This window comes from Mirounga leonina, unplaced genomic scaffold (genome assembly GCF_011800145.1).
Source record: "Mirounga leonina isolate KUSES-001 unplaced genomic scaffold, KU_Mleo_1.0 Mir_84, whole genome shotgun sequence".
NCBI lineage: Eukaryota > Metazoa > Chordata > Mammalia > Carnivora > Phocidae > Mirounga > Mirounga leonina.
The window spans coordinates 2,440,921-2,453,287 of NW_023270827.1; the positions used below are offsets into that span (position 1 = coordinate 2,440,921).

At 39.4% G+C, this 12,367-nt stretch overlaps 1 protein-coding gene across 1 annotated transcript in view; it reads right to left on the minus strand.

Moving 5' to 3' along the window:
* The window catches only part of LOC118002891 (neuronal PAS domain-containing protein 3), a gene marked incomplete at its 5' end in the record, with an annotated part of 725,448 nt that overhangs the window by 414,314 nt on the left and 298,767 nt on the right, over nucleotides 1–12,367 (minus strand). The window lies entirely within an intron of this gene.

Consider the following 12,367-nt stretch of genomic DNA (forward strand, 5'->3'; position numbering starts at 1 on the left):
TCTCCCAACTATAATAATTCAGAACAATCTCCAAGGATCAAGGAAATGCAACCTAATAATTTAGATATTGATCAAATTTAATATAATCTCCCTTTGGATGAATGCTAGGAGTTAAAGATCTCAAGGTGAAGGCATATGTCAGTGGCAAAATCAGGATTTTTTTCTTAACTAAATGGTTTTTAAACAGTTATTTTCAATGGATGGGACTAAGGGAGAAAATGCAGCATGTAGAAACCAGAAGAGTATTCTCTCCCACCTCTATTTTCATGTTAAGCATGGCACTCTTTGGGGAGAAATCATTTCGTGCTTTTTAAAGTTTCTGAAGGCTTTCTGAAAATCAGGCTAAACTCTTCCAACATAGTTGCATGAGACTCTATTAGACACAGCTTTGTTGATGTGGCCCAAAATGATTCTGCTTGTCTTTCAGCCTCTGCAGGCTGTCCCAAGTCTCCATTTCTGTTAATGACCTATTGCTTCCGTCTGATTCAATACAGCCCACTGGCTATGGAAATGGCAAGTCTCAGCAGGAGACAACAAAATGGTCAGCAAACAGGGCTGAGCCATGTCATTTTCCTCAAATACTTTCCCAGGAATGAAATGACAAGCTTTAAAATGTTGTCTTCTGCTCAGGGCAAATATTTATTTATTAAACAAAAGTACATGTCCCCTAGTTTCTATTCAAACCAGAGCTTAAAGTATGTCACTTGAAAAACTTCAACAGTACAATGATTTAATACATAATATTTCCCTCTTAATTCCTCTCTTTTTCTCTCTCTCTCTGTCTCTCTCATGTCCACTTCGGGTTCCAACACCAGCTGTGCCCATCACTAAAAGCTGTGGGTCCTTAGCAAGTCACTTTACCAGGGTTTCTTCCACCCTTAAATGGGAATGATTACAGTACCTAATTCAAAAGATGGGCCAGGAGACCAACCAGGATAATGCACATAAGCAGCTGGCTCAGTGAATATGTGTCACAGAGTAAGTCTCAATAAACTTGTCTGAATACATATCATTCCCCCAAGCTTTGCATAGCTCTGTATTGAAAATCTGCATCCATCCCAATTACTTTGTGCTTGGATCCAATTTTAACCATTCAGTTTTAGAGAATCCACAAGTTACTCCACATTCCCGTGTTAGTAAGGGTGAGTCTTTCCCATACAAAGTTCCCTTTCTTACTTAAATGAAATCCTTCAGATATGCTACAGTGAAGACACGATGAGCAGGAACAACAGAGGCATCCCACCAATTTCAGTATAGGACACGTCCTGAGGAGGGATTGTTTTATTTCAGCCTGCAATGTTGCCCCAATACAAATTTTTTCACTATACTGTAGTCTTCAGGTAAAGCCAGGTTAAATGATTATCAATTAGTTACCAGTCTGTCACATCCTGTTTAGTAACCTTCCAGTACTGTGAATCGTTTGATCTATAATAATCCAGTTCCTTCTAAAAAAAAAAAAAGTAGTAATCATACAGCTTAGCTGTGAATCCAGTGAAACTCATCATTCAGCCAAATTAACTGGTCCCGACTCAAAGGACCAGGCTTGGGTACTTTATATTTAGAAAGATCCAACAATGTCTTCCAGAAGATTAAATGCTGTCTAAATTCTGGATTGGGCTTTTACATTCAGTCCACCTAAACGTGATCTCAAGAGAGAATACAGTTGATCTTACTATGCATTATTAAATAGTTACTGAGTTTTATCTCCTATGTGACTACAATTCTAAAAGTATAATTTAAAATGTCATTGAACTATCCTTATGGATTAAAGATGCAATTAAAATAGTCATTGATATTATCATCTGCCTTTGTATTTATGTAGAACTCACAGCCTTCCCACTTAGAAAAAAAAGAAATTTCTGTTCCTTTAGGTCAATTCTACCCTCGGTCTAATCTCCACACCAGACTAAATTTCCTAAAACACTGTATTGCCCTAAAATGAAGGATGAGAGTGGATTACTGCAGAGGGCATTTTTCTGATGGCCTAAAGGGTCACCTGCATTTTTTAAATCTTTAGAAATAAGGGGAGAGCTGCTCTGACAGGACAGTTCCTGCAGCGGTCACCTGGCCTCATGGGAATTTGACGAGGCTCTTCTGTGCGGGTAATCCAACCATACACATTTTATTCATCCAGGGATAATACATATTTATAATAATTTCGCTAATTTACCCAAATGCTTTTTTTTTCCCCCAACAGAGGCAAAATAACACCGTATGGGCTTTTTCTTCTCTTAGGCAGGGTGCTATTCTGCTGTCACCAAATAACACAGTCTCATGGATTCCTTACCTCGCAATCCTAAATCATCAGATCCTGAATTGGCAAGGGTCTGGAAATTAACGTTCACAAGACACTAGGAGACCTAATAAAAACAACAGGAATGGGGCGCCTGGGTGGCTCAGTTGGTTAAGCGACTGCCTTCAGCTCAGGTCATGATCCTGGAGTCCCGGGATCGAGTCCCGCATCGGGCTCCCTGCTCAGCAGGGAGTCTGCTTCTCCCTCTGACCCTCCTCCCTCTCATGCTCTCTTTCTATCATTCTCTCTCTCTCTCAATAAATAAAAATCTTTAAAAAAATAAAATAAATAAATAAAATAAAATAAAAACAGCAGGAGTCTTGGTGACCTGGAGCATCTGACCCAGCTCCCGGGCCGGCCCACAGGTATGTGTCTGCTTGCAGTAGAGAAAAGAGCCCAGTAGTAATCCCTGTACCCTCCAGCAGGACCCCCATAGTGCCTTCTTATTACTAGTGCCTACAGGTATTGTTGACTGCGGTCTTGTAATAGACATAGTATTACCCACGTCCGGCTCAGAAGAAAACCACTTGCCAACACGTATCAGCCACAATGTGCTGTGTAATTTTCCTCTTGAAATCAGCTGTTCCTTCCACAACTGTTTTCAAAGGACAAGGATAACAATTTCATCTCAGCTGATTTACAGAAAGTCCAATGTACAAAGGGAAACAGATGTCCAAGAGTGAGAAATACTTGTTTTCTTATTTACTTCATCTTTCGTGGCTGCATTTTTTGACTTTTCAACATTTCTTCCTTTGTTTTTTTACTTTGTGCAGTTAGTAAGAGATATTTGACCACATACCGGTGCGCACACGCCTGCACACATCCACGCACAAGGAGGGACGACTGCTTACGGAAGATTCTTCGGTAATCATCTTCCTGTCTTCAAAAAGCTAGTGAAGTAGGCTACAGATGTGACATTATTGTAAAATAACTGTTCGATTATCTGTTCAATCTAGCTCTTACTGTATTTAGAGAATTTTTTTAATATCTTAAACTAATTTTGATTCAGCTCTTCTGAATCAGACTTTTCCCAAGTGTTTTGCAGAATCCTAGTGTTCTGGGATGCTCACAAGTGTCTGCAATCACCTTAGTTTGGGAAACAAAGCACATCATCACCACCACCCCCACCCCACCCCACCCCACCCCTGCAAATGTTTCCTCAAACCCAAAAGCTCACAGAATCCAAAAGGCTTGTGAGATTCTGGATACTCAGATGAGAAAGCAACCCTCGCCACATTGACTGTGTTTTGGTTCCCTGATAAATGATAATGAGCTGGTGCCACTCTATTCTGTCATTCATAGCTGAGGCTGGGAACAAGAATATAATGTTGACTACCACCAAGGACTATTCTACAGCCTGACAGAACACTGTAATATGGCCCAGGTTTGCAGATATCTACATGCATCAGGAAATTATTCATATTCATATTTGACACATAACCCTAAGATTTGCTAAGACCTCTATCCACTCTGAAAATTGAAAGTATAATTATCCTTCTGTTACAGTTTAATCTCCAAATAATGCAGCAACCCTTAGCCCTGCAAAAGAATTAAAGATCTCTCTCCACACCTTGGAAGCAATCTTCCTAACAGCAGGCTCCAAACAAAACTGCCCAACCACAATATTGCTCTTCTTCCTCCTCCCCGACCTCTACCATATGGGACCCCTCCACAGAACACCAAGTCCTAGTGAGGCCAGGACCCTCAAAAACTCCCACAGATATGAACACCAGACTCAAAAGGGTATGTGTGGTTGGGTGAAGGGGACGAAGCATGTAACTCTAAGTCTGTAGCCCCAGGAAGTGCTTGTGGACCAGCCCCAAGCTGGGGAGTCACATTCTCACCAGTTATGTCGGGGAGCAGCTCCACGGGGCCCACTTCGGTTGCATACTCATGGTGCAGTGGGCTGTGTGTAGTGTCTCATCTCAGTCTTACAGCAGGGCAGGGGCTGAGAATCACTACCATTGCGATTTGGGATTGAGAAAACTGAGGCGTTGAGAGTATAAATAAGTTACCCAAGTCTACATAATTAAGATCAGGCGTTCAAACCCGGGTATTACTGACTCAAAAGCCTCTCACCTAAGTTACACCGAAATGTGTTGGTCTCTTTTGTTATCAGTCTTCTCAATGCTTAACTGGGAATGCTGAGAGACAATACCATGACTCACCGTTGTATCTCAGTATTTTCTCCACTCTCTGAGGCAAATAAGGCACTCAGTAAATATTTACTAAATGGAAGCCTATTATTTTTAGATTTATTGTCTCATTTTCCTAGATCCTGGATATCTCAGATGATTTTGTGGCTAGCAAGCCCTCACTTACTATTAGTGCTAGTCCTAGTCACGTGGCCAAAACCCCCAGTTTTCCTCCACCGGGAGAGTTACCTCAAACCCCTCCACTCCCCTTCCCCACACCTCTCATACTGCTTGTCAGTGAAGAATGCCATATGTCTATTCTGCAAATCAAAGTCAGTAAGGTATGTAAAAACCCAAAGGGATATGTATGTACCTGCCACACAGATACACATACCATCATGAAAATCCTTCCAGGAAGCACCCCCTTTTGCTCTCGATGTGGAAAGATGTCTTCTCTGGCATTACAGATGATAGATTTGGGGCAACACGCATGAGAAGAATCCTATGTGCACTTCAATGTCTCTTCACATAATTTGTAGCAATGGATGATGACTGCTTTCACCTTCTAGTTCTTCTGGACTTCTGACTGGCTGTTCATTCCCACTTTTCTAGGCAAATTGAGGAGACTATACAGCATGATGAAAAGAGTAATGGCACATCCCATTTTAGTCCAAAGGAAATGTTGATTCTGGAGTCCCCTTATAAACTCTACTTTTTCTAGTTGCTAGTGAGATTGTTCTGAGAACGATTTTCATTCTCAAGGTGAAAATACATTCTTACCACCATATTTAAAATTTTTATTGTGAGCCAGTTAGTATATACTACCAAATATAGATATCATTTATGTAAACAGATAATTGATGTTGTGTTCAATGAAAATATTTATCTTGCTTTTAACCTGAGAGGATTAAGAAAGTTCCTGGATTCTCTTTTTTTTTTTTTTAAAGATTTTATTTATTTATTTGAGAGAGAGAATGAGAGACAGAGAGCACGAGAGGGAAGAGGGCAGAGGGAGAAGCAGACCCCCTGCCGAGCAGGGAGCCCGATGCGGGACTCGATCCCGGGACTCCAGGATCATGACCTGAGCCGAAGGCAGTCGCCCAACCAACTGAGCCACCCAGGCGCCCAAGAAAGTTCCTGTATTTTGATATTGGTAATGATACTGTGAAGCATTAACAGTTTTCAGGACCTTGCGCATCATTCTGGACTACCCAACATACAGACAAATACTAGAAGACACTTAAACACATTCTATATATCAGGTTCCGGACTAAGCACTTTCAACTATAGTATCTCATTCAGTCCTCACAACATGCCTGTCAAGAAAATTTTTGCTACTATTTTCTCCATTTTAAAGATGAGGAAATGGAAGCCCGGGGCGAGAGACTGTTCTAGGTCTACACAGTTACTAAGTGAGCAAATCGGGATGTGAACTCAAGTTAGATGGATGCCAAAATCCATGCAACAGAAGAATCTCCCATACTCCATCCTGCATCTAGAAGATGTGGATATAACCTGACCTGGGAACACAGGGGTGAGATGAGGCTCTAGCTCTGGGGCTCTGGGGTTAACTGTGATTTTGCTAAGAACTTTTTTTTTTTGCTCATTCATTTATTCACCAGATATTTCTTGAGCATCTATTATATGAAGGACTGAAATTTTGCAGTTGGAATATTCTAGTATTAGCACTTGTTCTGGCCCACCTCTGAAGGATACAGGAAGCTTATACTACATTTAATGGGATTTGACCTTTTCAGAGAAAAGTTTCATGAGTTATTTTTCCAAAGTGTGGCAGATCAATAGCCCCAGTGTTTCCTATGGTTTTTTATATACAATGAGGTAAAGCAGCAATGATTTTTTTAAAGGACAGGTTTTAAATTTTCACAACCATAAAATATCTTCTCATACTCAATCACAAATATGATATTACATGACTTTCTAATTTTGAATAATAAATTACTTTGTCCCTTAAAATGAAATGCTAAGGCAATACAGTTACTGTGAAATAATAGTTGGGCCATCAACCTCTGTGTGCTTTAGTGTTTCAATTTTGAGGATGGAGATTTTGATAAAACACACATTCTTCGGTTAACGTGGAGACCATGAGCTAATCCTTGGCAAACCACACCGAGATTCTCCAATGAAACCAAGTTCCTAAGGATAAAACATTAATCTAGATAGAAAATACATGCAAGGGTCAGAGCGAAGCCTGCAGGTAGGAGACCGAGCTGACTCCTCTAATACTCAGTTGCCAAATTAGATAAAGGACAGACACATCTCTGTCATAAACCCTCTTTCAAAAGTTATGATTCACTCATAGATGTATTTCATTTGAAACTCAGGTCAGTTTCTAACAGAAGTTGTGAATTAACTTCCAACACTAAAAACATTTTACTGTCAGTGCCAGTATCTTATTTGAGGTAAGGAAGTGAGACAGGTGAACAATAGACTGAAGAAATTTCTACTTCTCTTTCTTTTCTTTTTAAATAAAAACACTGTAAACCTTACTTCCAATTGTTTTACAGCTCAATTGATAAGGTGTGTTCCTTTTTTTTTTTTTGTTCAAGAAAATTTAAAAGCAACTAATTTAAATATGCAAAATTATCTTGAGTTGTTCATACAAGTGAACTTAAAAGCCGTGCAACACAGGAAAATTAAGTAATTATGCCTCCAAGTTATTTACTGCAATTAAGCTCATTTATCATATGCAAATTAGTGCAAACTGGTCTCATTAGTTACTAAATTACTCAATATGAGCTGAACAATGTAGCACTCCAGTTTGTAATGAAAAATCCCTGTAGAGGCAAGCAGTATCAATTAAGCTAATTTGCATATGCAAATATATTCACCAACTTTCTCTTTTTCTATATTTAGTTTTACATTTTCTTACCATTCTGGATCACAGGGAGACTATAGGGTCGCTTACCTTACTCTCCTTCCTCTATCACAGCTGAAGAATACCTCTATTATTTGAAGTTATCGTATTTTATTTTAGCACTGATATCCAGCAGGATGACACTTTGCCAACAAGGGCCACCAGGAGTAAGAATATGCAACTTCCTGGAGATGATCATTTCTTTTATAAGTTCCAATAAAATAATAAATAAGGGTGAAATTCCAATTCATCAATAAAATGAACAACAGACTTGAATGTTATCACTCTCTTTCAGAGAAGTCTTTTAAAAAAACACTGCCATCAAATGTAAAATGAATGCTGGATTGGCTAGGCAGCATCTTAAATAAAATAATCTGGATCTTGTACTAGTCAGTTTTGGAGCTGTTTTAGGTATTATTCCCTTTGCTTTGTCCAGATGTTTGAACTGTATTAGTCAACCTTTTATTTTTCTCTTGCCGATTCAAGGAGATGCTGAGAACAATACATTTGGCATTCTCTACCCTCAACCTCAACACTGTTTTAAGTAGCTTCCTCTGCCTATAGAGCTCATGTACTTTCTCTAAAGAATCTTTTTCTTAGTCTTCCACGATTGAATGGGTCTCAGAGACTGGAGCAGGACTGTGACTAGAAATACCTGAACAATAACAAAGATATAAAATGTCACAAGTTACGATTTGTTTTCCTTATTACATCAACTACAAATTTTTAAATACTTCTGGTAAGGAACCTGTATGTTTTTCTCTGACAATAATTCTGCAGGACCAAAGCAGTATGCAGACAAACTAGTCACGATTCCAGGACATGTCCTTAACCAATCTTCAGAATGTGATTAATAATGGAATCAGAATTGCAAGGTAAACCTTGATCTGATTTTTTCCCAAATCTGATCCCAAACAGCTTTTTTTAAACCTAGGTCCTTCTTTCACTTGAGATAGGAATCTACTCTGTATTCTGTGGCTGAGGTGTTGAGGGAAAGAAAAGCCTCATGATGAAAACCTGACATTTCATTGAGAAATGGTGCCGTCCATCTCACCCACACAAATCTCTGACTACTTTGCCTATCAAATGGAAAAATAGCTACATTTGAGTTCCCTTCCTCCCCACCATTTTAGGTAAATACATACCTTAATTAAACTGTTCTGCTAAGGCAATGGCCATATCTATATCTTCTACAAGAGGGTTGTTCTACCAATAAATGAACCTTGCAAAAACATCTCCCTCATTTTGCCGGGGAAGATAGGCAGTCTCCTAACTACTGTGCCCAGCCTTTTCTAAGTCAAACAAACTCAAGTGTTATAATCCTACAATGTTTTTGATGGTTCTCCCTTGGGCTGCCCATAGGATTCTCCTGCAGTTTGGGGCTTAAGTGTTCTAAGAGCAAAACAAAATGTCTTAATGCCCAGAAATAATGCAGGGACAATGACACAGATATAGGAGGGTTCATGCAATACAGCCAAGTGCAAACTGACACGTAGGTACCATGTTTCTGCCATTATCTCCCATTAGGGCATTTCTTAAAGCATATTCTTTTTATTCTCCTAAGACAGCTTATGATTTTTTTTAATAAAACATGTGGGTACTTATTATGATTGTATTCATCTAGCTCACAAAATGTCATTTATTTTAATATCCACAACTAGTTATGGATAAAGACCATCCTTCAATCACTTTATAAGTATGTCATAGTTGTGAGTACTGATACATATTACACAATGTCATATACATATAGGTAGTTCACTGTAACGTGCTCACAATGAATACAAACATAAACCTTAAAAATTTTCCATATACCAGGTCTGATTTGATTGTTTTAACACCTGTAGGTGAGTACAACAGCATTGCTATGGAGTATGCAAAAACAATACTGCAATTTTATATAACAATTATGTAAGCATTATTTACAGAAAGAAAAAAAACCTAAAACCTTCCGCTAAGGGCATGCAAATAATTAAAGCACTCCATTCATAAATCTGCACCTAAGGGAAAGTCATTCCACTAATTTTATGAGTTATGAAGATGATATTTGTTACTATTTTGTGTTTCATTAACTTTGATAAGTAAAATATGAATATTCTATCTGGTCTCTAAGTTGGGAAAGTAAAAGTAAATAACACTCATAATTTTTGGTATTAAAGAAGTCATGAAGTGGGAACAACAATGTCCTAAGAGAGCTTTCAAAGCAGGAACCAGATTAGTGCTTAGTCACATATACTATATTCAGGAAAGACCCCAACATAATGACCTAAAGTTCTTGGATTTTTTTCTTAGCTTGTAGCAAAAAGCACAATGTCTAAACCTGACCCCTTGCCCTTCTGCTCCTCATCTGATTAATAAAAGTCAAAGAAGAATAAAGTGAACCAAAATGCCTTGACTCAGTCCTAATGCATACACTCCAGTCCAGCAGTTGCAAGGCTGGTATCACTTGAACCCTCAACTCTCCTGCAGAAGATACCTCCATCTTGAAATTCATGCCTGAAACAGCTACAGGTTCACTGGGGCTACGGTACTGGTCACAGTCATTCCAGAAGCCTCCATGTGACAATGTGACTGGTAGCCCCAGAGCTGCCCAGGGCACAGCCCAGCCAATGACCTTGCCTACATACACCAGTATTAGGCCATTAAATTGGAAAATGACTTTGCAACAGTTGGTTTTATATTGATAGAATCACCATTAAGTTAAATGTTCCCCATCTCAGCAGAAAAGAAGTCAAATTTTAAAGGATACGCCAATACATGGCTAATAAGATATATGTAGCAAAAACACATATTGCAGTAAACAACATGGGTGAAGCAAAAACTAACGAGTCTGTCTTCATCCCTCACCCCAAACTCTCTACACCAAGGGTTCCTTAGCCCACTCTCCCATGAAACATTACTGGGGACACAGGCAGGGAAGCATGGCACTTGGTGCTGAGAAGTCACAGGCATTTACTGAACCCCACCACTCTCCCATGAAACATCACTGGGGACACAGGCAGGGAAGCATGGCACTTGGTGCTGAGAAGTCACAGGCATTTACTGAACCCCACCCCGGTATTCAGAACTGACCTCTACCTTATCTTCCACGTCCCACATTTCCCATGCCTACCGTGTTGACTACACAGGTTTTTATCAGATATTTGCAAGTGAAGGAAGGGGAGGAGAGAGGGGAGAAAGAATTCATCCCTGTCCTCAAGAATCAACCAGATTCTACCATGAACCCTCTTGAAGGAAAATATGGAAACCATCTTATGCTTGCAGACCACTGAGATATTGCTGAATGTGGTACAGATAAGGGTCTATGGGCTCAAGAGCCCCCTGCAAGGAGGGAAGAACACTAAGAGAGCTTAGAGAAGGCTCTTCTTGTTAGTACCATTTCCCAACCCCTTCCTACGCACAATTCTAATATTTCATTTAGAGGAGTATATACACCTCTTCCCTTGCCATAACTACTGGTATTAGAATCAAATGATAAAAAATTATAATTTCAATGACAATTTCAAGATTATCTAGTACAACCATACTTGGAGGCCTGACTTTCTTGAAAGCATCCCTACCAAGGCACCTATACTTCCCCTTAGAGACAAAGACTTTGAACATACTCCAAATGTGAACAGCCCTATTTAGTTTTCTTGAATGAAGGTGATTTTTTTTATCCCTTTCTCTCTTCCGCACTCTGAAGCCACACAGAATGTATCTAATCCTTTTTTCACATGAGGTCTTCAAATACAGAGAAAGGACATTAACATCCTTTCTAAATCCTAACTATACTAAACTTCACCAAACCCTTCATGCACTCACTCCTCGTGTGATATGATTTCTAGTTCCCACACCAGTCTGGTTATTCTATTCTAAATGACATCCAGTTGTCTATGTCTCTCTTCAAGTGTGTTGTCTAAGCTGGGTGTGACCAATCCCAGGAGCAGAAGAGCTCAGCAGCCTCCTTCTAGATCCCCAACTCTCTTAAGGACACCCACTGTTGAACTGACATTTGGAACAACCATGATATACTCTATTTACATTAAGCTTATGTTCAATTCAAACTCCTCTAAGTTTTGTGTTTTGAATTAGTTTTAAATTCTTGCAGCTCCTGGGGCACCTGGGTGGCTCAGTTGTTAAGTGTCTGCCTTCGGATCAGGTCATGATCCCAGGGTCCTGGGATCGAGCCCCGCATCAGGCTCCCTGCTCAGCAGGGAGCCTGCTTCTCCCTCTCCCACTCCCCCTGCTTGTGTTCCCTCTCTCGCTGTGTCTCTCTCTGTCAAATAAATAAATTAAAAAAAAAAAATCTTTAAAAAAAAATTCTTGCAGCTCCTAAGTCACCCTTCCTTGAGGACTCTGGACTCAAATTTCAGAATGAATTGAGAAGATAATAATCTGAGGCTACTGTTTGGACCATTTCTTTCACTGACTAAGTCTTATGCACTGACTGCTTCAGAATATAAACAGGAGTCATCCCGAATCAAGTCAGAATTTAACAATATATATACAGCATGGCTCATATAAAACTTATAAAGGAGATTCTGAACCGTGTGTACAGGAAAAAAGGAAATAAAATTTTGAGGATCTAGGAAGAAATATCCTTTCTGTATCCCTGAAACTAATCTACTGCCAAGGTAACTCAAAATGTTGTGTGCGTGATAGAATAGCAAATCCCAAGGTATCCTTCAATACACATCAGTTATATAGGAATTTAACGGATATTAATAGAGAAATGGCAAACATCAGAATAAACAAAATAAACCAAGTAAGGCTGTTCAGGGCCTTAAATTTGCAAATATGAATTGTGACATCTCAGACCTAATGAATCATCGAAACTGTCTCAAAGGGCTGTTAAAAATCATCAATTTCTGGACCTCACCCTGAAGATCCTGATTTAGTAAGAATGTGTCCTTCAAACAAGTGTCTCAGATGATTCTGCAGCTGCCAACTCATGAACCACCACAGAGAATCACTGGGATTTGACCACGGAGAATCTGATGCTAACAGTTTTTCTGGGTACATATCGTCAGGAATAACATGCTAGGTCCAATGAAAAGCATAACCAACTTTTCGAAATAAGCTGCC